At 39.5% G+C, this 27,192-nt stretch overlaps 2 long non-coding RNA genes across 2 annotated transcripts; both read left to right on the forward strand.

The window, feature by feature from the left end:
• Positions 1–2,656: 2,656 nt before the first annotated feature.
• LOC139308595 (uncharacterized) lies at positions 2,657–8,284 on the forward strand. The gene is made up of 3 exons (XR_011599729.1): positions 2,657–2,758; positions 4,758–4,893; positions 7,161–8,284. It is a non-coding gene; the product is annotated as an uncharacterized lncRNA (long non-coding RNA).
• A 14,056-nt stretch (positions 8,285–22,340) lies between these two features.
• LOC139319532 (uncharacterized) lies at positions 22,341–26,663 on the forward strand. Its single transcript, XR_011600627.1, has 3 exons — positions 22,341–22,468; positions 24,357–24,480; positions 26,464–26,663. It is a non-coding gene; the product is annotated as an uncharacterized lncRNA (long non-coding RNA).
• Positions 26,664–27,192: the final 529 nt, after the last annotated feature.

A 27,192-nucleotide genomic window follows, 5' to 3' on the forward strand; every position in this document is an offset into this window, starting at 1 on the left:
ATGGAATGGTTCATCCTAATGGAGGTCAGAGTTATAGCCACGAGTTATTAATCATGCTTTGTTTAACCAGAGTTTCTTGAATAACCATATTAGCTAACTCATAGAATATGCAAAACCAAAACCAAATTCAGAAGCCGTATTATGGATTCCCATATTGGGTGAGTCAGCTACACTGTGTATAAGAGAAACATTGCGGTATTGCTCAACACCTCTTCTGGTATATGGGGACAATATCTCCTTTGGAATATTCTGGGGTAAGCATGGCTCTGCAGGGGAAGAGAAGAAGTCAAGATATTTGTAGGTCAGCCCCTCTCAATGCCTTTCCTGCATGACTTCCAGGTCTAGGTGATCTGGAGTTGAGAATAGATTTTAGGGCTTTTTTTTTTTTTTTACTTTAGGTGGCCTTCCTAATAAAAAACCTCTCTAACAACAACAACAATAAAGGCCAAAGGTCAGAGATGTTGTTCAATCATTTTTAAATTGTCTATATGCTTTATAGTTTATCACTCTGTGTTGTAATGGATATCATGATAAATATTGCCATGTGAAGATTTGCAACCCTCTTTTTGCACAGAAACCGAGTTTATGGCTGTTGGAAGAAATGTCCATCTGGGTTTAGTTCCAAGTGGGGAGAAAGACACTGGAAACATGGAGAGTTCTTGGAAGGATGGTTTTAATGGTGAACACATAGTTTGAGGTCCTGGGCAATTTAGCACATGGAGTGGAGAGAGGGATATATTTATACCCTCTCTTAGGCCCTGCCTTAGAGTTTCCTGTTCCTATACGAGAAATGCATCCCATTGGCTGTCAGACTCCCAGGGGGAAGTGGTCTTAGCTAACTTTGTAGGCTGTCTGTGTCCCAGGCTTGGTTGAATCTTCCTGGTTAATACAATGTCCCTAGGTGATTTCGCAATGCAGTGAGCCCTGCTATTAGATGGGTAGAAGACTAATCCTATCATGTCCTGAAGGCCATGTCTTAATCCCATCACCCTGGAGCTGAAGTGTGTGTGGGGGGGGGGGGCAAGGAGCTGCAGGCAGCTGCTTTGTCTTTAAAACATGTATCTCCTTTTCTCATCCAGGGAATTATAATATTCTGCCTTTTTAATATTTCCTAAAATATTTCATTCTTCTAGGAGGAAGGTGAATGCTAACTTTCTTCGTGCCCTTACCAGATCCAGGCTTTTACTGATCCATTAAAGTGGAAATATTGACTGCCACTATCTGGGTGTTGTCTTTCTCCATATTTGTCTCCTGAGTCTTTCTTAGCGTCTGGGTGCTTCTCTAAGGCTGCCCGCTCTGCCTATAGAGAGGGCACCTCTCCACCTACTCCATTTTTCTGGTCTCTCTCACATCTCTCTTAATCTCCCAAGTATCTGTTCACCCACTCCTTAATCTCAGCATAAAAGTTTCAATCAACTAAAGGAAGTCTCCCACTAGACTTGCCCTGATAAGCCTCATTTCCTTTCCCCCTCCTTCTACGTGAGGCTAGAAGTCATAAACAATTATTTGGGTTAGGGGCTATCTCTCTCTTACACCTACTATCAGATATGTTTTATCAACAAAGCAGAGCTGCAGAGATAATCTCTTCCTCCCTACTTTCTCAATAAGCTTTTTGGTAGTTGGTAAAACTTGGGAGGGGTCTTGGCTGCCTTAACCTGCCCGCCTGAGTGAATGCAGCTTGCTCATTCTGTACAAGAGAATAACGTGATGTGAGAATTCAGAATATGATCAACTCTGTCTGCAATTCTGTCTCATTTTATAAGCCAAGATTATACTTTGTATGGTTCTTGCCAAAGTCACTGGCTAGGCTCCTCTGTCAAGAACAATGCAGACTAATGCATTGTAATTTAACTCCAGCTGTCTGCAATTAGTAAGTTTGAATCTCACCAGGCTCAAGGTTGACTCAGCCTTCCATCCTTTCTAAGGTAGGTAAATTGAGGACCCAGTTTGTGGGGGCAATAAACTGACTTTGTAAAATATACAAAAGTATGAAGGCTATTGCTTAACGCATTGTAAGCCGCCCTGAGTCTCCGGAGAAGGGCGGCATATAAATCAAATTAAATTTGATTAAATTTACCTTCAGTAAAAAAAAGGGAACAATGCTATAATTTAGTTGCTTCATTCCCAGTAGTTCCACAGCAGTAAAAAGTATTCAAGACTTTCTGTGGCTGCAATCAGTTCTGGGTCATCAGATTATACTCCTACAGTCTGTGACATCATTATGCAGTATAAATGCCATTTGCAAATCATTAACAATATGCAGCACCCAAATGGATGTGAAGTAATAATGGAAAAATCCCCCAAATTCTCCAGCTTAATAATGACAACTTCTGTCTCAATTTGATTCAAGGCTAGCATAGTTGAGATTGCGTGACCTTTCTCTGGCTTCACAACCATTTTGCAAAAGTGGCCTTCTGTATCTGGTGAACGTTACCTCATTTGCCTGGCTGTACTCCATGGTCAAGAGGAATTGGTGCATTACATCAGTGTCCCTTACCAAGGGACATTTTGCAATACCGCCCTTGCATTTAGAAATGGAATAAACTGGGTTTCCCAAAATATATTAATGATTAAGGTTTTTCTCAACTTTCATGATGTCATAGTGCTCTGAAAATCTTATATAGACAGACCCTCTTCTTCTCCTAAAGAACTTCAAGCAGCTTAGAGTGTAACACATCTGGAGAACATCAGCCTTCAACCATGAAGACGCTTTTCCTTTTGTTTGCTGCTCTCTTGTTCTTCAGTCAAATTATTCCAGGTAAGAGACGGGGAAAATTAAGAGAGATAAAAATTAAAATATTTACATTAAATTAAATACTGCAAATAGAGCAACTCTCACATTTTTAATGTATGGATTTTAATAAATAGCATTTATAAAGTAGAATTAATATGCACAACTCTTTACACAGGAAGACATGAGATCTTTGTCCTAGAACAGACAGTCAATTTTTAAAAAGAATATAAATATTTTATTGATAAAGAATAACAGCTAAAAGATATGATAAAGTACAATAAAAATATAATATTGCAAATATAAAAATATTACAAAATAATAATGAAATGAATAGCTTTGAAGAAAATAGAGGTATATTCATAAAGTATTAATAAAAAAATAGTTCAGCTTTCAACATATTATTAAATCTACCCATACAGGCTATCTAAAATGGCCATTTTCTCCATTTTACTACAGTATATTATTTCAATATAACAATATTTATATAATACATTGAGATTCTTAATATTCTGTCATATAGATGCCTTAGAATAATTACTATAGAGTAGATATGTGGATATTCTATCACAGTTTTGAATATTAATGTAACAAGCAGTATAATTAACTTTTGCTTCAAAATTAAATAACAGGATAACAAAGTTAGAAGAAATCTTGAAAATCTTTTACTCTAACCCCCTGACAGGCAGGAGACCCTATATCAGGGGTGTCAAACTTGATTTCATTGAGGGCCACATCAGGGTTGTGTTTGACCTTGGGGGGGGGCTGGATTGGGCATGGCCACGGTAGGCGTGGCTAGCTCGATGTCACTTGTGTCAGAGGCATCTGTGGTGGCTTGAGTGCTCTGCCAGAAGAAACGGGCTCCTGAGCTCCGTTTTCAGCTGCAACAGCATCCAGCAAAAATGGAGCTCAGGAGGGCCACGCGCAGCCCTCCCGAGCTCCGTTTCACTGCCAGAGGCACCACAGGCCTGTCCTTTGCTGTTTCCAGGGTGACCCCACCAGCCAGATCTAAGCACCCTGCAGGCTGGATCCAGCCCCCAGGCCTTGCCCTATATCATTTCAGACAAATGGTTGTCCATTCTCTTCTTAAAAACTTCCAATACCGAGCACCCACAACTTCTGGAGGTAAGGCAAATGTAATATTTGAAATGAATGAGAAGATAAAGGAAGGGGATACATCAAGGAGAAAGAAGAAACCAATAGAACTATAGAATTCTTGGTTCTCTTGAAAGTGAAAATAAAATTAGCAAATGAAAATATTAAACTAAATATTCAGCTGCTTCATGGACCAGTATAACATCTTACCCACTCACCATAGATTATTGTAAGCTTTTCACTAATTAATAATTAGAATTATTTAGTAACCTTTTAAGAGACTCACCTCATTTTTTTAAAAAAATGTTTATAATTATATTAATTATTTATTGTAATAAATAAATCAAAATTAATAGGACTACCATCAGATAGCAGCAAAGTGCTTTACTTATTTCTAATCATGCTATTCTTTTTTCACTTTTGAGTGGCATGCTAATCAGTATATTGGCTTCACTGTTGTCATAAACTGCAGGTAATACTGTGCCCAGATTACTTGGGTTATCCTCATGAAATACTTGAACAATTTACAAAGGTTAGGAAAGCCGGGAGCCTGCCAGAAAGCCTAATTTCAAGAAATCTGAAGCTTGTGGCTTTTAAAAAGCTTCAGAAGACTGATTTGCCTTTGATGATGCCCATCACTTTAAAAAGGGAAATTAAGCTACAAAATTTATTGTTCAGTCAGGGAGCTTTGCATCCCTCCAGCTGGACAGGAACCTGAAAAAGCAATAGGATTGATGCACAGCACCCTGAGAAATGGTAGTTTGAAGTATCTCAGTGACAACAGGAAATCTAAGGCCAGGTTACCTAGACCAGTAGACCCTCAATGTCCCCTCATCTTAGCTTCCCCTCTGTAAGTTCTCCAAACAAAACTTGAGTAGGGAAGCCTCCAATATAAACTCATTGTTTTGTTTTGTTTTGTTGATTGTGATAGGAAGTTCTCAGCCTGCCCCTGATACCTTGGAATGCAGGAGAAGTCACCATGGATTCTGTAAAAAGTTCTACTGCCCTGGGCACACTATACATACTGGTGGGACATGTCAGTGGGGAGACCTGCTTTGCTGTAAATCGTAAGTCAAAAGTCATTATATTTATCCATTATGAAAAGGACCAAGTAAATCCAGGAGTTTTGACTGTTAATAGATACGTTTTATGTATGCCACAAGATGGGACCTTTTCTCTTGTGGCCTTTGCACAGAGTCCAAGTTGATGCCAACATTGCTTGACTTTAGAAGATCTGGCTTTCCACTCTTGAGTTCAGGACTCTGCATCTACAGACAAAATGTGACTTCTGTCCTTTGAATTGTTTTATCTTATTTTTCCTATCACTCTGTTCTTCAGGTAATGGATGGAAGGTGTGTGTGTGTGTGTGTGTGTGTGTGTGTGTGTGTGTGTGTGTGTGTGAAATAAGGAAATACTTGAAAATATCTCCTCAGAAATAAGTCTCACTGACTTAAGTGTTCATGATGATTTGTTATCCTGTACCTTAATAAGATTTCTTAGAAATCTGTCCACCTGCCATTGGTTCTTTTGTATGCATTTCTTTCATTCATTCATTCTTTATTAATAATTTAATTTAATTTAATTTAATTTAATTTAATTTAATTTAATTTAATTTAATTTAATTTAATTTAATTTAATTTAATTTAATTTAATTTAATTTAATTTAATTTAATTTAATTTAATTTAATTTAATTTAATTTATTTGTTTCCTGCCTTATTGTTTCTACAAATAACTCAAGGCACCAAACATATTCAACATGTCTTCCTCCTCCTATATTCCTCATAACTACAACCTTGTAAGGTGGGTTCGGCTGAGAGAGAAAGTGCCTGGCCCAAGTCACAGTCCAAATTAAAATCAACTTCTACTTGCAGGGATTCACTGTAGCTCTGGTTGTTCAAAATATTTCTGTTTACTATTTTATAACTACTATAGGTAGTCTGTGACTTACAATAGTTCATTTAGTGGCCTTTCAAAATTACAATGGCACTGAAAAAAATGACTTATGACCATTTTTTACACTTACAACCATTGCAGCAACCCATGGTCACATGATCAAAATTCGGATGCTTGGCAACTGACTCATCTTTCTGATGGTTGCAATGTCCCAGGGTCATGTGATCACCTTTCATGACCTTCTAACAAGCAAAGTCAATGGGAAGCCAGAGTCACTTAACAACTGTGTTACTAACTTAGCCACTGCAGTGATTCACTTAACAACTGTAGCAAGAAAGGTTGTAAAATGGGGCAAAATTCTCTTAACAAGTGTGTCCCTTAGTAACATTAATTTTGGGCTCAATAGTGGTCATAAGTCGAAGACTACCTCTATTTAAAAAATGTTAATTTTTTGAAAAGAAAACTCTGATACTTAATATTCTTTCTTGACAGGAAGAGCACTAAATAAATGGATTAGTTATATAACTATATCTCAGTTTAATTTTTGTGTTTTGTAGGAATGTATTGATTTTGTTCTATTTCCACATGACTTTTTAAAAAGAATTCTTGAACATTTCCTTTGAAATATTCTAATACTTGCATTTTTGAGTGCAGTTTTGCCTAATCTGGTGAAGTTTTGTAAACAATTCCCTTTAAGAAAATTCAAATTTGCACATTGCCCATAATCGTTGGATTTGAGATGAGGGGCAAATAAATATTATAAATAAATAAATAACTTCTACTAGTATTCATATCTATAAGCATTTCCCCCTAATGTATGCTTTGAAAAACAATACATTTAAAAATTTAGAAAAGTGCAAATATGGAAGCATAATTTCAACTACTGTTGTGTAGGAACCACAAATTAAATTAAGTAAGGTTCCATTCAAATAAAAGGCAAGCAATTCTTTGTTTTCTCTACCGGTATTGCACTATTAAAGCAAAATTATGGAAATTTTACTTTAGAAACTTCCAAATCACATGATTCCAAAACTTCAAGGAGATAAATTGCCCCAAGGAATTCCTTTGTGTAGAATGTAGCTTATATCTGATTTGGCTTCTTATTGAAATCCTTCTCTTGATTAGCATTTCAGATCAGATTAAATTATTATCATTCAAAGAAGAAAGTTTGAAGGTCAGCTAAATCACCTTCCTCCTCAAGTGTATGCCTCTTGCTTTTACCATTTATTATATTGCACATATGTTCTTCCAAACCTTTCTATTCATTTGGGTTTTTTTTAAGAGAAACAGAAAACAAGCCTGCTTCTGTGACTACCTTTCTATTAACTACTACAATGGTAAAGCAAATAGACAGTGGAGAGAATAGCTATCTTTAAAGTTAATTAATAAAGAAAAATACTTTATTTTAATTAAGCTTTTTTTTTCTCTCTCTCTCTCTAGTCCTTATAGCCACAGAAGGCGGTAATCAACTCAACCGTAGAGAAAGCAAGACTTCTGGATTCTACAGAAATGCATGCCGGCTTTGGAAATTGGTGGCTTCAGCTTCAAAGTCAAGAATAAAGAGTCATTTGTTTGGACTATAAACAGACATAATGTTCACACTCCTTTCCGCCCTCTCCTCCCCTTTTTACACTTATTGATGTTTTGACTTAAGGGCAAGTTTCCTGAAAATATTAAAGTTCTCTACACAGAATTTACACAGAAAATATTAAAGTTCTCTACAAAGCTATTAAGAAATAATTAGGTAAATTTTAGAAATAGGCTGTAATATCAAAAAGTAAAGTTTATGGATATTTTAAAGAAAGGGAGGCAAAAAGGAAGGGAAAAGAAAGATTTACTTGCTTTTCTGGAATTCTGTGGACGAAATTTACATTTTTATTTACAAAAGGTAAATTACAAAGCTAGTATAATCTATTCCCCTCTGCTATGCATGAAAATATCTCATTTAAAGACTTACACAATTATGCACCTTCTGCCTCATTTGCATATACTTGTTTCTTGTGCCTTCCAGCTTTTCTCCTCTCAAATGTTTTTTTATATCTATCATCTCTCTCTCTAAAGATTTTAAACTAAAAGTGCAAGAAAGAAAAAAGAACTAAAAGAGAAATGATAGAAAGGAGAAACAAAGAAGTAGCTTCCAATCTTCTTTACAATAGTTATAAGTACAATTATATAATTGCCTCTTACTTTATGGTTACAATATGTCTCTCTTCTTTCTAGAATCTATCCTGTCTAATCATCCAACCCATAAATTATAAATTCATTTTTCCCTATTTCATGCAAAAAGTTCATAAAGGGTCTCCAGTCAGAAATAAACATGGATATGTCTTGTCTCTGATCAAAGAAGTCACCCCCCCACCAAAAAAAAAAAAAGCAGTGTAAATTATGAAGTCTGCAATTTCAGGCATGCCCATTTTAGGAAAATCATCCATGAGAGTTTGAACATTAAAAAAAAATACTTTATGCATTTGCACTGAGTGGTATGTCCTTTTTTTCTATTAATATTCCTTAGTCTTGTAAAATGTTAGTAACAAACTCAAATAAAATACAGATCTTAAAGCAAATTTGAGAGTGTTTATTACTGGTCTTCCCATTCATATGATTTCTATATGTATTGGAGAACAAATCCTACCATTTCATCCAACCCATTATAACAAGAATATCAGGCTGAAGAAACCATCAAGCACCCTTGTGACAACCATGATCTGGATGACTGAGAATCTCCATAGACATCTCTATTATCTTACTGTTATGAATTAGTTGAGATTGTATCTCCCAAATGATGACTGCTTCTTTCTTGATCTGGAACCTTCTTTTTAGAAAGAGTGTGCTTTCAATCAAACTAATTCAAAAAGAAATAACAGTTTGAACAAAACAGGATTCTTCCAAAGTTCATTTAATTCAAACTCTTCCAACATCATGAATAATCAAGTGCATCTACCAGTTACTCCAGTGCTTCACTTCTATGGTGGAACATTTATATGTGAACAGCAGTTTGCAAACATTCCTCTTACCTGATCACATGAGCTAATTTAGATAGGATTGGGAAGATTCATGATGGGAGCTACAGTCAGGCCACCTGACACACATGACAATGAAAAAAGGCAGGGCTTTGATCACATGTGATGGTTGTGGCTAATGCTGGAAGGGCCTCCCTCTGCCTACTGCTGAAATATCAAGAGCCTGTATATATAAGAGCATATAAATCTCTTGAATAAATACTCTTTGGGCAATCTATATTCTATGGTGTTCAATGGGGCAGAGGGAATTACAAGATAAGAAAGGATGAGGGGGCTAAAGGACAAGAATAAGATGTTCATTGCTTTTGATTTAATTTTTCTTTTTGTATGAATAATCTGTCTACTTTCTTCTGACTCCACATTTAAAACATTTGTAAGCACTGAGGTTGAGCATCTGATATTGGAAGACTCTATGTTTTAATTGTAGCACTTTGGTTGAAGGTGAATTATTTGTCTTTAAGTGTTTAGAATTTGGTTTATAAGAGTTAGATTATGCAAATTTTAGACTGCACTAACAATAAATATTCCAAGATTTTCAATTCCAGTAAAATTATTCTTTTACTATTTCTGCTTATCTTGTCCCTAGTATAATTCTGATGCTTAGTTATGTGACTTTCAGTAGTTTTTGCTTATAAACATTGGGTTTTTTTACTAGATTTATAAGGCTGCCCAATGCAGACAAGGTGATTTCTGAATGGCATACAACTAAAAGCGAACAGTAAACCAGCCCCTTCCCCAAAATACACAATGTTAAAACAAAAACAATATCTAAATATAAAATACAAAATATAAAAATGGTAACCAAAGACCAAAAGGGAGACTAAAAGGGGACTCCACTCAACTGGCCCCTAATGCATGGGAGGAAAGCCAAATAAGTTGGGACTTATCTTTATCTTTATTTTATTTATTAAATTATTAAATTATACATGTGTTTCAGAGAACAAAGACAACTACAGAAAAGGCACACTTCCTAGTTCCATAAGATGACAAGATGGATAAGAAGGTCCTGGGAACATGCTCTCCCTATCGGACCATATGGATAGGCATATGTTCTTGAAAGAAGGCAGTCCTGCAAGTAACTTGTTCCTATATCATGTAAGGCTTCATCGGTGATAACCAGCACCTTGAATTGCACCTGGATGTCTATTGGAAGTTAGTGCAGATCTCAGAGTAGCAGGGTTACATGAGCATAAAGAGGTGCATCTGTAAATACCTATGCCATTGCATTTTGGACCAACTGTAGCTTCTAGATGGTCTTTAAGAGCAGTCCTATATAAAGCATGTTGCAGTAGTTCAATCAATAATGACTGAGGCATGAGTGACCATGAGCATTGCCTCCCAATGTAGGAATAGGCATAATTGGTACCTAAGGTACAGTTGTACAAACACCCCCAGACATAGCTGCCATCTGCTCTTCAAAAAGGAGCTGTGAATCCAGGAGAAATCTCAGTTTATGTGACAAATCTGAATGGGGTACATTCTTATATATGCAGTGGTCTTTTATTCAATGACTTTGTACTTATGGTGCATATTCTGGCTGTGTACAGATACCACCTTGTGAATAGATAACCTCCATCATCTGAGGCGATTTGACTATTAGCCTATGGCTTTAAAAGATTTAATTTAAGTTTAAGTTTAAGTTTAATGCGATTTATATGCTGCCCTATCTCCAATGGACTCAGGGCAGCTCACAACAATAAAATGCACAATTGCACATTAAAACAATATGAAATTAAAAGTCCAAATTAAAACAGTTTAAAATCAATTTAAAACTATTAAGAACCCCCCCCCCCGCCGCCATCAGTCCAGGGTACGAAACAACCAGGTCTTCAAATCATGGCGGAATGAGCGAAGATTAGGGGCCATCCGGAGCTCCAAAGGAAGTTGGTTCCAAAGGGTGGGTGCACCCACAGAGAAAGCTCTCCCCCTGGGGGTCACCAGCCAATATTGTCTGGCCGATGGCACCCTGAGGAGGCCCTGTCTGTGGGAACGCACCGGGCGATTGGAGATTGTTGCTGGCTGCAGGGGGTCCGACAAGTATCCCGGGCCTAGGCCATGAAGGGCTTTATAGGTGATAACCAGCACCTTGAACCTCACCCGAAGGGCAACTGGTAGCAGGAGGGGTGTAACATGGGAGTGTCGGGACACTCCCATCACAACCCGCGCAGCTGCATTCTGCATCAGTTGAAGCCTTCGAGTGGTTTTCAAGGGCAGCCCTAGGTAGAGAGTGTTGCAGTAGTCAAGACGGGAGGTGACCAGCACATGAGTAATGGTGCGTAGGGCAGATTGGTCCAAGTAAGGGTGCAGCTAACGCACAAGGTGGACTTGGGCAAATGTCCCCCTGGTCACGGTCGCTACATGATCTTCCAGAGACAACCGTGAATCCAGAAGGACACCCAAGTTGCGGGCCCTATCCACAGGGGGTAACACCTCACCCCCGATGGTCAACGATGGAATATCTCGATTGGACCCAGATGCCGGTACCCACAGCCACTGGGTCTTGGCGGGGTTGAGTTGGAGCCTGTTCCTCCCCATCCAGGTCCGTAATGCTTCCAGGCAACGGGATATCACGTCGAGGGCATCACTAGGCTGGTTCGGGGTGGATATAAAAAGCTGGGTATCATCAGCATACTGATGGTACCGCACCCCAAAACCACGGATGATCTCCCCAAGCAGCTTCATATAGATGTTGAACAGGAGAGGCGAGAGAACCGACCCCTGGGGCACCCCACAAGTGAAGGGCCTCATAGCTGATCTCTGCCCCCCTGCCAACATTGCTTGCATACGGCCCAAGAGATAGGAGGAGAACCACCGTAAAACAGTGCCTCCCACTCCCAACCCCTCGAGTCATCGCAGCAGGATACCATGGTCGATGGTATCAAAAGCTGCCGAAAGATCCAAGAGGACCAGAACAGAGGAGTATTCCCTGTCCTGAGCCCTCCAGAGATCATCCACTAGTGCGACCAATGTCGTCTCCGTGCTATGCCCCGGCCTGAAACCCGATTGGTACAGATCCAGGTAGTCTGTTTCTTCCAGGACCCATGGGAGCTGCTGAGCCATCATACTCTCAACTGTTCTGTCTCCGTCTCACACATGCACCCCCACAGACAGGCAACAGTTAAAGAACTCAGCCGACAACAGTTTATCCGGTATCAGAATTGGCAGCAACCCAGTGGCTGGCTGCCAGGTATTCTTTACTCACGTGGGGGGGAGTTTCTCCCTTGTCCGGGAACAAAGCCAATACACAATAATCAACAAAGTCCAGTAAATACAAAGAAGGTTGTCCGATATCCGTTTTTTGCTTGTCACAGAGCTGAACCGGCCACCACACCCTCTTTTATACCCTGTGGGGTGTGGTCCAGTGACTCAGCCTAATCCCTGGCACGCCTCTTCCTCTGCTGCGTGCGCTTATCTCTGTGACAGTGATGAGGGTCCAGCCAAGACTCATCTTCCTCATTACTGTCCACCTGTGGCTGCGTGGATGTACTTGGCCCCGGGCCTATCTCTTGACCTTCGGAGGACACCAAAGGCATTGCCAGAGAGGAGGGTCCTGGAGAGGGAGGCCTTGCCAACTCCTCTCCTTCACTCTCGGAGTCCTCTCCTGCCAATAACACAGGCTCAGGTAACGGAGCCACAACATCAACAACCTTCTCAACAAAGTAAAGGTTGGAGACCGGATGAAAGTTATTCAATATGGTTGGATCCAAGGCAGGTTTCTTGAAGAGGGGTCTCACCACCGCCTCCTTCAGGGTGGTGGGGAAGATCCCCTCCCCCAAAGATGCCATTATTACTGCCTGGATCCAATCACTTGTCACCTCTCAGGCTGCATAAGCAAGCCAGGAGGCACATGGGTCCAGTACACACGTGGTGGCACTCAGCCTCCCCATAATCCTGTCCACTTCCTCAGGGGTGACAGGATCTAACTCCTCCCAAATCACAAGACCAGCTGTCTCCTCACCGTCTGACCCTGCCCAGTCAGAGTCCAGACCATCCCAAATCTGAGCGATTTTATCCAGCAGATGCTGACTAAACTCCTTGGCATGTCCCTGCAAAGGATCCTCCCCTGCCCTCCGATTCAGGAGGGAGCGGGACAACCCTGAACAGGGCGGCCGGGCAATTATCTGCAGACGCGATGAGGGCGGAGAAGTCTGCCCGCTTCGCCGCTTCCATCGCCACCAGATAAGATCATGTAACCGATCTCAACTGGGAATGGTTGCATATGGTTACTATTTTTTAACACGCCATTTCCAAAGTTAAGGTGTTTCAGTTTTACTTAGAACTTCCATTCTTCTTTTGGACCATATCAGTTGGTTGATATGAGCCAATCTGACAGATGACTTGGAATAAGTCTTGTAAAATAGGAAGTGGCAGATGATATTCTGCATTGTGTGCCATCCACAACAGTATGAATCATTTTATGTTTTGAAATATTTCTTTCCACAAAAACTGCCAAATTTCCATGGTCCAGAGTATGAACAAAATGTTTCAATATTTTCCAGAACATTCCACCTCTGCAGATTGAAAAGTTTTCAGCTACCTGACAGTTACATTAAGGTATTGCCAGCATCTCGGAATGGAGAAGATGGATTGATTATATTCAAAATAAGTATCAGACAAGAAAATATCAAATAGCTTATGAATGAATGTTAAATTCTAGCCATAGTGGAGTTAAGGTTTCAGGGGGGGATTTGGTAGTTTAAGAATAAGTTAGGTTAATTTAGCTTATGATTGTTAATTGAAATGCCCTGTATTTTGCTCTGGGAAGTCTGGGGGGGAGGGAGGGATGGGAAGGGGGGTGGGGGGTGGGGAGGGAAAGAGGGTGGGGGGAATATTGGGGGGGATTTTCTTTGTAAAACTTTTCAATAATAAAAAAAAGGTATTGCCAGCACCAAGTACAATCTCTTTTATCATTTTATTTTACTTGGATTTATAAGTTCTGGCACATTTTGTTTGATGTGTACACATGTTTTTGTGTGGAGGCATGTTTTCTGTCTGATAATCAATGATAGGTAAAATGCATTATCCTAGAGCAGCATGATAGCCTAAGTTTTATTGTTAACTGGAAAAGTCTCAATAACATGTGTTTTAATTGTTTATCTACATTAGTATTGGGTATATGAATAAATAAATAAATATACTGCCCAAGCTGGCATCCTGATGCCAGACTCATGGCCAAAATCCAGAGCTGATGGGTAGCTAGTAGGAACAGCCTGCCAAAGCACTTTATTTTTTAAAATCTTATTCCTAGAGATGGGAAATGGGAGACAGCATGAGAAAGGCAAGAGGAGAAAGAAGTTTAATATCATTTTGGGCCAGTGGTGAAATCCAAATTTTTTTACTACTGGCAGGGCCGGATTTAGATTGAAAGAGGCCCTAGGCTATTCCACTTATGAGGCCCTTTCACCAGTGGTGGGATTCAATTTTTTAACAACAGGTTCTGTGGGCGTGGCTTAGTTGGGGGTGTGGCTTGGCAATCATGTGACTGGGTGGGCGTGGCTAGCTGGTCACATGACTGTGTAGGTGTGGGTAGCTCGTCATGTGACCGGGTGGGCGTGGCTATGTGCATAGACTTTTTTCAGAGGGCTGAAAAAAGTCATTTCTGACTGGGCCTCACACTTTTGACCGGTCCTCACACTTATGACCATTCTCACATTTATGCCCGTGCAGCTTTCTTAACAACCATGTCACTCATTTCACAACTGCTTTTCTTCACCTTGGTGACGAGATAGGGCAAAAATGTAAAATGTGAGGACAGTCGTAAGTTCGAGGACTGGTCAAAAGTGCGAGGATCAGTCAGAAATAACTTTTTCAGCCCTCTGAGTAGTCCATATGCACAAAAGGATACAGCAATAGAGAGGGATGAAGGAAGGGAAGGGAAATTAGAGTAAGAGAGAGAGAGAGGAAGAGAGGAGGAGAAGGAGAAAGGAAGAGGAAGTAGGGAGGAGAAGAAGAGGGGGAGGAAGAGAAAGTAAGAAGGAAAGAAAAGAGAGGTGGTAGGTTTGAGGAGAAAGATTGCTGTACAATAAAAAAGATGAAAGGGAAGAAAGCCAACCCCAAACAAATATAAAGATATTAAGATAAAGAATGAATTGTTAAACTTTAAAAAATAAAAGAGAACAAATATGAATAAATAACAATAATTAGAAACACACATACAAACATACAATGTATTTTCTTTGAACAGAGTATTTGGCCGGTTCACAAATTTAAACAGTGTTTAGTCATTTCAATTAAATTTACAATTTCTATATTTCCTTTTTGCCATATTTATTCCTCATCTATTTTTGTAAAAAACCAATATTACCCTCATCCTCATCTCTAATCTTAATCAAATTCAATTTTTCCCTTCTATTCTATATTATACCCCTTCCCATTGTCATCTATTTTTATATCCATCCTCACATTGGTTAATTATGTAATATTAGTTGTTTAATATAAATTCAACATTTTAATATAAATCAATTAGTTATATAACTACCTTTTTTGTATATTAATCAATATGAACATGAATATTCCAATTATTTCCATGCAATCCAATTTCTTACAAATCCATTAATTATATTTACCAATAATAAAAAACCAAATAATTTCCCCCATATATTCCTCCAAACCACAACTTAACCATTTCTGCTTTCAGAAATATACAATTAATAGTATCTCAATTATTACAATTCCCTAGTTAAACAGAGCTTTTTTTCTTTTGTGTTTTAAAATCTCTTCTTTTTCCCTAAATTTCTAGTTGTTTGCACCTACCTTTTTTGGTGAGGAAAAAGAAAAGAAATCTGCCTGCCTAATTTTCCAACGTGCAAAGCCAACAGCCTGCTTTACTTTCTCTTTCGTTTTTCAGTATAGCTAGGGGAAAAAAAAAACTGCACTCTTTCCAAGCAAGCAAAAGAGCACTGAGCAAAACAGCTGAGAGCAAATCAGCTGAGAGCCGGGAGGCCAATTAGCCTATGCTGAAGCTCCCTGGGCCAATAAAATTACAAAAAAACACCAAACCCTTTATTAAATTGCTGGCTCCCCCACCCCTCGCCCACCACTATTGATTGGCAATAAATAGTGGTGCGGAGGGGCAGGGCAAGCCAGCAATTTAACAAAGGGTTTGGCTGCAGCACTGGCTCTAGGGCGGCCCTTTGAAGCCCCGCGGCAAGAATTTGAAGTTTTTTTTCCTCTAGCCATCGGAGGCAGCAATAGATGGGGAGTGGGCGGGGTAAGCGAACGGTCGGCGATCCAACAGAGCAGAGAGGGAGGGTGAGTGAAGGCGTGGAAGATGCTTTCTCCATCCTGCTCTCTTGCGTCCGGAGCCGGTGGGGAAGCACGTGGCAGCCCACGTGGATCCCAGGCAGCAGAACTCAGGCTAGGGAAGGGGTGGGCAATTGTGGCTCTTTTACAACCTGTGGCCTTCAACAGCCAAGCTGTCAGGAATTCTGGAAGTTGAAGTCCACAGGTTGTAAAAGAGCCACAATTGCCCACCCCTGGCTACGGTAGGCTGGCGCCACGCGGGTGGGAGGCGAGGGGCAGGCGAGCAATTTAACAAAGGGTTCGGCCGAACCCCCAGAATCCCACCACTGTGTAGGCCCCTCTTGATCTTGAGGCCCTAGGCTGAAGCCTAGTTAGCCTATAGGAAAATCCGCCCCTGACTACTGGTTCTGTGGGTGTGGCTTGGTGGGCGTAGTTTGCTGGGCATAGCAGGGAAAGGATACTGAAAATCCCCATTCCAATGGTGGCTTGCTTCTGATGCTGTCCGGTTCTTGTGAACTGGTAGTAAAAGTGGTGGGAAGCTCTGCACACTCGCCTGGATGTCATAATGGATGATCTGCGCACACGCAGAAGTGCGTGCGCATGCGTGCTCCCGTTGCAAACTGGTAGTAAAAGTAAGTAGAACCCACCCCTTCCCCATTCCCTCCCCACTCCTGGGTGAAGGATATTGCAAAATCTCCATTCCCACCCCACTCTGAGCCAGCCAGAGGTGGTATTTGCTGGTTCTCTGGACTACTCAAAATTTCCGCTACCGATTGGTTCTGTGAACTGCTCAAAATTTCTGCTACCAGTTCTCCAGAACCTGTCAGAACCTGCTGGATTTCACCCCTGTTTTGGGGGCCATGAAGTACATGCCTGTGCCTCTGTTGATTACCAGACTGGATTTAACACCTGAACTTGGGAAGTTCATATAGCAAAACAATATGGATACAAATTTATGCATAATCATAAATCTCTCTAAATGTCCTGGATATGCCAGTACATGTTTATTGTTGAGATAGACATACCCTCTGGATAACCACTAGTGCTTTCCCTCACATGCACATATACATTTATTCAAGGCAGTAGTAGTTGGACTCTGTGGTCACGATCTCAAGACAAACAGATTGGTTGATATGAGCACAAGCCTAGAACATATCTGCATCTGCAGAGTTTATCTAGAAGTCCAGGTTTAAACACTCTTTTTTTTATCCCTCCAACAGAAGGTAACAGGACCATGGCCCATAACAGTGGGAATGCTGAATTCAATTAATTATTTTTCACCAGCCCAACCATACTTTTGTTCAGTTTAGAGCTACTAGTTTTGGCCTACATACATAGGTATCCATATAGGTTGGAACTCTTTGATTGACTTTGATGACCATCTATTAGTTGTCTGGATTTAGCAGCCCAGACTTGATATTCATACCAGTAACTTTCCTGTTGCAATAAGCAAATTAATGAGTAACTTAAACTCTGCTTTTAAAGAACCATAAAACACACAGCTTTGCATATTTCTCCAGAAACTAGTCCCAGCTAGTTACAAGGACATTATATCTTTTTATAAACAACATTATGTCAGCATTCCAAATAGTATCCTCCATGCAATAAGAGTCCAAGGCTTGGAATTCCTCAAAATTCCATTTTATTAGAGAAGCCATGTTGGCACATCTGGGAAAACCTGAATCTGAAAGCTTCCAGGTTTTCCCCACCCAGTTGAAAGTTCAAGTCCCTGCCCAGCACCCATATGTCCATCACATGGCCCAATCAGACCCCATTCCAACAGGAGATGTTTCTCAATCACACCCATCCACGTGCAGGGCAAGTACAGAGCAAGTTTTCCTTGACTTTCTGAGAAAGGAATTTTATTTAGTCAGATGACTCCATCTCTGACTATTGGGGGCGAGTCTTTGGCCCCCTCGGAGAGGGCCCGCAATCTGGGGGTCCTTCTGGATACGCAGCTGTCCTTGGAGGAACATCTGACGGCTGTGGCCAGGGGGACTTTTTGTCAGGTCCGCCTGATACGCCAGTTGCGGCCCTTTCTTGATCAGGATGCCCTGCGCACAATCACTCATGCCCTCGTCACCTCTCGCCTGGACTACTGCAACGCTCTCTACATGGGGCTCCCCTTGAGGGGCACCCGGAGGCTCCAACTGGTCCAGAATGTGGCCGCGCGGGTAGTTACGGGAGCTGCATGGCACTCCCATACAACACCTCTCCTGCGTGAGCTGCACTGGCTCCCAGTGGTCTTCCGGTGTTGGTTATCACCTTTAAAGCGCTCCATGGCATAGGACCTAGATATCTTCGAGACCGCCTGTTGCTACCGACGGCCTCCCATCGACCTGTGCGCTCCCACAGAGAGGGCCTCCTCGGGGTGCCATCAGCCAAACAATGTAGGCTGGTGACCCCCAGGGGGAGGGCCTTCTCTGTGGGGGCACTCATCCTCTGGAACCAACTGCCCCCAGAGATTAGGAGAATCCAAGACCTCGGTGCTTTCCGCCGTGTCCTTAAAACCCTCTTTTTTCAGCAAGCCGGGCTGGCTTAACTTTTTTTTCTTAATTTTTAAATGTTTTCAATGGGTTTGTTATTGTTCTTAAATTACGGGGCCAAATTTATATATATTCTTTTAATACTATTTTAATGTTTGTAATTTATATTTTTATTCGGCTGTACACCGCCCTGAGTCTTCAGGGAGAAGGGCGGTATATAAATTGGATATAAAATAAAATAATTGGATATAAATATTTTGGCTACATGTCACCCATTCTCCACACAATCCCCCCTCCCAGTTTCCCACAGCCTGGATTGTGGCAGGCCTAAAGGCCCAAAGCACAAGATGGCTTCCAGGCCTGACACAATAGCTGGTTGCAAAATTTACAACTATATTTGTTAATTTCCATAGTTTAGTGGGGGTGGGGATTTTTTGGCAGTGTAAAACACTTGATTTTCAGTTTGCTCAATATTTCCTAGACAAGACAATATGGTTTTGATGTACCTTACTTTATTCATCATTTTGGTGTACTTTGCCTTATTTGTTTGTTTGTTTATTTATTTAATTTTGATGCCACCCAGCTTTGACTGCCAAACCATGCTCTAGAAGTATTGCATTAAAGAACTGGAAAGAAAAAAAAACCTTCAATGATATAAAAATAATATAATTATTGCATAATTAAAATTTATCAGGCTAAAAAGAAAACCAAAAACGTTCTCTTTGTTAGAATAGTTCTGCCTAAAATGTGACTTTTAGCTAGATTGGATTATTGAATTCTCTTTTATTTTTATGTCCCTCAATAGCTTCAACTATTTCAAAGACTCAGGAATTGCAGAGAATGCTATGCAGCTTGGATGGAATTTTACTAAACTCTCTGCCCTCATTATATTTCTGCTACTATATAGCCCAGGTTAAAAGATTACAAATTATCCCTCCCTTATTTCTCTCCAATAGGAAGAATTTTGTGGGATCAACCCACCAATGCCTCTAAAAAAATTATAATAGGTCTGAGAAATGCTGATGAATTGATAACTTTGAATTAAAGATTTACCTTGTGGGACATTAAATGACTATGCCCAGCATGATAGTGTCTACATATGGTTTAGGATTAATTATTGTTATAAAGTTGGATGATGCTGTCTAACTGATGAAATATTTCAGAGGCAAAAGGAATGGGATAAAAAAAAACCCGTTTCCTTGCTGACTGTGTCAGGATAGAGTTGGAATGGCCTATAAAACACTGAGGGGGGTGGGAAAACCCGCAAGAATACATTATCTTTACATTTCTGGTGTCTCCCCCTCCCCAAACATTTTCCTTGAACAGGTTTACATTTTGAATAATGGCTTTTTAAAAAAAAGTAAATAAAAACTTTAAGACATTCAGCACTTTAACTTTCAAATATTTAAAATCTCAATTGGGTATCCTAATTGTTCTGGTGATAACCAAGAAACCAACACGTGACTAGAACTAGTAGGTGCCCCTTGTGCGTGTCAGGCCTTCTGTAATTGAATCAGGTCCATAGTTTCCATGATGGCCATGAACCCCTAAGCTTTTCCAGATTCAAGATAACCCAGGTGCAGGTTAAAGTCACAAAGAACTAAAAGTCTTGAATATTTCAAGGCCAACCTGGCAGTGAAATCAGGCAGTTTAGGCAGAAATGTTGCTGCACAAGGAGCAGAGCTGGTCTTTGCCCTTCAAGACAGTTGTGCTAGCTTCTGAAACCTTAAATGAATAAGGAATATTCCTCACTTCCTCACTCCAGGAGCCTGGATAGCTCAGCAGACTAAAAGCATTGTGATTAGCACCAGCTGTCTGCAATTACTGCAAGTTCGAATCTCACCAGGCTCAAGGTTGACTCAGCCTTCCATTCTTTCTAAGGTAGGTAAATTGAGGACCCAGTTTGTGGGGCAATAAGCTGACTTTGTATAAATATACAAAAGTATGAAGGCTATTGCTTAACGCATTGTAAGCCGCCCTGAGTCTCCGGAGAAAGGCGGCATATAAATCAAATTTAAAAAAAAACCTCATGCGTAAGATAGTTTTATGTGGTCCTTAGCTGTAAAGTAAAAAAGTTTTCCTCTTGAGCAACTAATGGCTGTTTCATGATGTTACATTTTTAATTCACTTCACCACCTATGCATTTGGTGAGTAAATCAGGTGACCTACAGTGGAGCAGATTCAAATCACTTCAGGTGCTGCAGGGACATCCTGCTGATCTTCAGGTATTGTCCTCCACTGTCGTTTACTTTTTCTCCTCATCTCATAGAAAGTGCCAGTTGTGGAAAAAGCCATACTCTCCTGAAAAGCCAGAAACCATAGTTGTTTGGTGGTGGTGGGGGGGAACCTTACCCCATGGTTATTCAGTAGCCTGCAAAAGTGATCCAATTTTGAGAGAAATGTGCTCTCTTGAATGATTTTCTTTTTACAAATTACTACAAGTCTACATACCAGCTATTTTGGAGACTACCTGAAATACATGCTTTTCAGAGAGTGTAATTACTTGTTCTATGAGCAAGGATTACACCTTTCCATATCTCCACAAGTTTGTTCAGTGGGCTTGAAAGAGTGATCAGTCTGCAAACTCCTTAGTGGAAAAGCTTAAAAGTATGAATCGAGCTATCTTTCAAAACTTGTGAAACAGGTGCTTAGACTCATCTTCTATTATTTTGCCATGCCATGTTTTGCCATGAAAACAGGCAAAATAAAACATCTCCTATCACTGCCCATTCTTACATCACTGTTTTGTTTCCTTGATTGCTAGTAACATTTGAGGAAGTAATACTGAAGCCTTTATCCAATTAATTTGCTTAACATGTCTTGCTCAGTTGAAATAAGGATACCAGCATTCACCTGCAAATTGGAACAGAAGTAATAGTGCAGATCAGGGATTGGCAATGGGCACTGTATATATTGTTTTATGGAATAGTTTCCAATCTATTCAAGCATATATGGATTACACTTTTAATTAACCATGGGGAAAGGCCTAAGAAATAAGATATTTCATATATGAACCTGTCAACATATTACAATCTTTGTCATACACCCCAAAATGGAAAAACACAGTATGAGACAGCACACCTCTTACAAATCATGAACAAAAATGAGATTTGATTACTGTACTTCAAATCATGCTTAGGTAGGCAGTGAAAATATATATTAACACTGCTATGGTTTTTTATTTATTCATTTTTGGTTTTGAGTCGAACATTTTTAATTCTTATCATCTTGCTTTCAAAATTAAGTACTTGGGTGATTTCATAAACCTTGGGCTGGTGCGATACTTAAGGGCAACAGAACTAAATGCAGAAAATTGTTATAAATATAAAGGAATTTATTTAGCATAGTTCTTACAAGTTCATCTAGCAAGCTGCAATCTCATATTGTTATACTTTGGGTGTGTGGGGGGGTAGTAAATGCCAATGAGAGTAGAGCATTCATAAGTAAGTTACATAGTACTTAATTTTTCAAATATGTGGCATGTATTTACACACATCTACAAAAAAGGTAGATATCTGCTACAATTGCTGTTTTAATATCTAGAATCTGATGTACAGAAGGATTACACCTTTCAATGCCAAATAACAGCAAGGGCAAAGAAATGACATTTACATCTTGCATTTGAATCTTTGCTAGGGAAGAAATGCTTAACTGACTGAACTTTGTTCCGAAACTCAGGAAGGCAGTTTTTAAACCACCTCTTTTCTCCTCCAATCCTGAATCCTTTCAGGAAACAGCCCACCAGAGGGTAGATTTTTTTTAAAAAAAGGATGCCAATGTAATTGTGATATTGTCATTCCTCCAGGTTGCCAAAAATTAAGCCACCTTTGACCCTTGTGCTTCTTAAAGCTTCATAAATAGCCGCAGCAAAGAACTGCTCGGTCTCACTTGACCCAACTTAGAGACTCCTGCCTCTTGAACTGGTTGCTCTGAGCTTCAGCCATGAAGGCTTTTCTCCTCCTTGTTGCCATCTTCTTGTTTTCCCACCAGGCTGTCACAGGTAAGGAGAGAACTAAAATGACCCAGATGGTCTAGAGGAGAAGTATACTTGAGATTAATTTCAAATGCTTTTCACAATGATACTTTACTTATTTTATTTTTGGTATTGACCACCAGTCAAAGAGCGTTAAGGGTATTTCAATCTACAAAAGTTAAGAGGGCTGTTCCCACCCTATTTTTCCAACAAGAAATGTCTCAGGGGGAGCATATCTACCTGTCTTCTATAATAATGCCATGTCTTGTCTTAGCAGTTTGCCCTTTTCTAAAAAAATCCCATTTCTTTTTCTCCCATCATATCTGAGAGAGATACTGTTGGAAACATAATAAATAAGATAAAATAGTATCTTGAACCATGGTGGCACAGTGGTTAGAGTGCAGTACTGCAGGCTACTTCTGCTGACTGTCGGCTGCTTGCAATTTGGCTGTTCAAAACTCACCAGGCTTAAGGCTGACTCAGCTTTCCATCCTTCTGAGGTGGGTAAAATGAGGACCCAGATTGTTGGGGGTAATATGCTGAATCTGTAAACCACTTAGAGAGGATTGTAAAGCACTATAAAGCAGTATATAAGTCTATTGCTAAGTGCTATTGCTATCTTATTTTGTGAGTGTATCTTTAATCCTGAAGCTGGTCTCTGAACAAAGATTTGTTCCACTTAATGACAAAATGGGCCTGATAATTTGGATGTGCCAAATCCATTAGAATAAAGCATTGATATCTCCTGAAAAGTAGGAAAACTTGTATTGTTAAACATTATTATATCTATGGGAAGACTCATTTGCAAGTCTTTCAAGATGAATGTCTGAAGATACACTCACAAAATATTATTTTATGTTATTTATTATGTTTCCAACAGTATCCCTCTCAGATATCATCACAGAAAAAGAAAAAGGATTTTTTTTTTAAAAAAAGGGCAAACTGCTAAGAGAATTCATGGCATTATTATAGAAGACAGGTTGATTGATTGGTCCATGTCTAGTTCTAACTGTTGCTTCTTAAGGTTTCCAAGGAGATAGGTAAGGTGGTCTGGCACTTCTGTCTCTTTAAGAATTTGCCACACTTTTGCAATCCATACAATCAAAGGCTTTAGCATAGTCAATGAAACAGAAGTAGATGTTTTTCTGGAATTCCCTTGCTTTCTCCATAATCTAGTGAATGTTATTAATTTGATCTCTAGTTCCTTTCCTCTTCAAAACCCAACTTATACTTCTGGTAAGTGGTTAGTTCACATTTTGAAATTTAGCATATAGGATTTTAGTGGGACCTTGCTAGCTTGTCAAATGAGCACTATTGCATTGTTACTGTAAGTATTCCAAATTTGCTGGAATACTGGAGAGCTGGAGTGCAGCACTTTAACAGAATAATCTTTAGGGATTTTAAATAGCTGAGCTGATATACTGTCATCTCCACTAGCAGTTTCCATATAGCCATCCATATAGCCTTCCATAGGTGAGAATGAGCTTGAATCTAGCTCATATCACTTCCTAGTACAGCATCGACACCATTATCAACATTTTATTATTATTAGTTTGTTGGACAGTCAGCCAAATGTTTAGACTAGATTTGGCACTTTTATCTACCTATCAAGTCCTTTCCAATGAATGGGGACAGGCAGATGTTGTTTGATGTTATTAAAGGTTTTGTCACAGGATTTAACCTGTTCCAAGTAAAGCTGCCTTCTACTATTGACTGTTAGGGATTTTGTCAATGCCAACAGTGTTCAAGTATTTTGAATTCTAATATTTTGGATTTCTTATTATTATTATTTGTAAAATGAATGTAAATCATGAAACGTGTAATATTTATGAAAATAATAAAATATAATTAGTAATAATAAATAAATACAGATTCTAAAATGCCAATGGTATCCCCCCCCCTCTTTCTTATACAGTAGCTGGCCAAAGCGACCCTGCCAACATTGCTTGTTTCCAAAGTGGTGGCTCCTGTAGACTATCATGTCCATTTCCTGCTGAACAATCAGGAGACTGTGCTGGTGGCCTGGTTTGCTGTAGATGGTAAGTCAACACTATATACCTGAATCTCTTATTCTGCTCTAAACAAATACAGCAGTGCAGGATTAAAAACTACAGAAACATAAATCTAGGAAAGATAAAAATCATGAAAAATTAAAAGAAAAAGTGAAAAATTATAAAAGTAAAAGAAAGATAAAAAAGAGAAAGAAAAAGATAAATATTTAAATAAGTAATTTTTGATCTTCTTTGCAGCAGTATAAATGCAATGGTTTTAATTGTCAGGAAACATTTTAAATTTAAATACTACTAAAATCACTTTGGATTTTTCTTTTTCTTAAGCTGCATATCTCTCTGATGTAATGGTGTTGAGGAAGTCTTTAAGAACCTGGTTGTTTTCCCAGGCTTCTGAGTAGGGGGCTCTTCAGCCCTTGTGGACTATGTGTTGTGTACTGCTTAGAATTAGTGTCTCCACATTTATACATACAGTCTCTTTGTTTATTATTTTTTTTTTATTCTCAGTAATATAAACCACCCAGACTTGGTCTCTAGCTGGGCAGCCTTATAGCTATACCAAGGGTCAGCAATCTGTGGCTCCAGAGCCGCATGCGGCTCTTGGGGCCCTCTGCTGTGGCTCCCTGTCAGGTGATCCCACCACTGCCTTGCCCCACCCCTCGCCCTCCCCTCCCAGTCACTCTTCATCTGGCCTGAAGAAGGTAAGGGTGACAGTGGGGGATAGAGAAGCGGGCAGGGCAGAGGCAGAGATACAGAGAAGAGGGGGAGAGAGAGAGACATAGAGAGATACAGAGAGAGAGGGAGGGAGGGGGGGAGAGAAAGAGATGTCAAAATGATTTTGTGGTTCCTGGTGTTTTTTAATAACTGGTTCTCTGCCCTAATGACTGGCTGGGTAGGCATGGCTAGGGGGGGCTCATGTGATTGGTGGAAGTGAGTGACATTGAGTTGGCCACGTCCACCCAGGTTTTGTGGCTCCTGGTGTTTACTTTTCTGTGGGAAATGGGTCCAAATGGCTCTTTGAGTATTTAAGGTTGCAGACCCCTGAGCTATACCAATACCTATACCTATACTTTACATCTACATCTGTCAGAAGCAAAAGATCAAGGTCACATGTTAAATTCCCATTAATTGCTCATGCCCATGCACAGGAATTTAATGATTAGTGCTATTTTGGTGCTAAATAAAGATTAACAGAATTTAAGAGTGGTTGGTCTTAGACCACTTGTGGGAACATAATGGCTCCAGGCTGATTCCTGTACAATAGGGGAACAGCTGATGTCATAATAATATGATGCTCTTGTTATCGTTTTACATTCTTTTACCCCAACCCATCAGAGAACATCTCCAATTAAAAAAAAACTGTATTGACCTATTGATTCTTTCTACATTCCTGTTGAGCATTATTTTTTATAGTTTGAAATCACTTTGAAGTATTAGGATGAGATTTGTCCATCTTGACCATTAAGACTTTTTCTCACACTCCCTTCTTTAGTTGCCCTGTGTGTTTTCCCACAGAGTTCTTTTAATATAATCGATCAATGAATGGTTTCTCTCCTTCCCTTCCTTTATGCTTCTAACATGAACTTTTTTTTCAGTCAGTTGCACTATTTCCCATAGTAATGGTAATTCTCTTGAATACCAGAACAAATTCTGAACAAATGCTGCTTCTGGGGATGGGAGTAACTGAACACATAAAGCAGGGCTGTCAAACTCGCAGCCCACGGGCCAGGTGAGTCACATGCTGACTACATCCATGCCCAGTTTTGCAAAGGGGGATATGTCACGTGATGCTGCTGTGATGACACAAGTTTGACATCCCTGCCATACGTTATATAACAAATGAAAAAATATACAATCAGTTAATAACTCTAGAACAATATACTATGTAGGCTTTTAAAGAACATTGTCTATTAATACCAGTATTTTCAAAAATTGATTTGCTGCTGACTTATGGTTCTCTCTCATTTCTAAATCTGCAATTCTTGTTTCTTTTTTGAAAAAAAATGTCTATAGGTCTCCCCACGGTCGTCCCGCATAAAATATCAGGAAAAGTCTGAAGAGTTTGAAGAGTTCTGAAGAAGATATTGAAACATGGTGGCTGGAAGGTGTGCAAGCAATCTTGCTGAGATAGAAATATTTTGATTGAATGTATAATCTGGAAAAAGATAACAGTTTAACCTGTTGATCTGTATATTAAAGATCTATAATAGCAATTGATAATTGGTAATTATTATACTCCTTTACTGTATCAAACTGGGATTAAATACTAATTAGAAAAAATTGACCAAACTGAGATTAATAACATGACAAATGTATACTTTCCATGTGATTAGGTGGAAATTACCTAGAAATTACCTTGAGTACTGCAAGTGCTTCACACTCTTATTGTTTAACTTTGAGTTGGACACAATTTTACAAAATTTGAGATCTCTGAGTTCTGTAGGGGAAAATGATCATTCTTATCTGAATAGCAGATGAATTTTCTAAGTGCACAGAGGGGCATTTCTAGTTTTCAAGTCTAGAAACTAAGAACAAAAATTTTATTCAGATGATTATTAATATTCATTGATTTATTGTCACATACAAGCTAATATTCATGAGAATGCTGGCATTCCAGGTCATTCAGTGTAAGATGCACGTGTACAACTACAGATAACACAAAACACTTAAAAATCAAATGTAAATGATATTTGGGTTAAACTTTTCAGAAATTACTCTTTAAATAAAAACTGGATCCATTTG

The sequence above is a fragment of the Pituophis catenifer genome, unplaced genomic scaffold, assembly GCF_029215685.1.
Source record: "Pituophis catenifer annectens isolate HBS135680 unplaced genomic scaffold, rPitCat1.0.hap2 SCAF_1, whole genome shotgun sequence".
NCBI lineage: Eukaryota > Metazoa > Chordata > Lepidosauria > Squamata > Colubridae > Pituophis > Pituophis catenifer.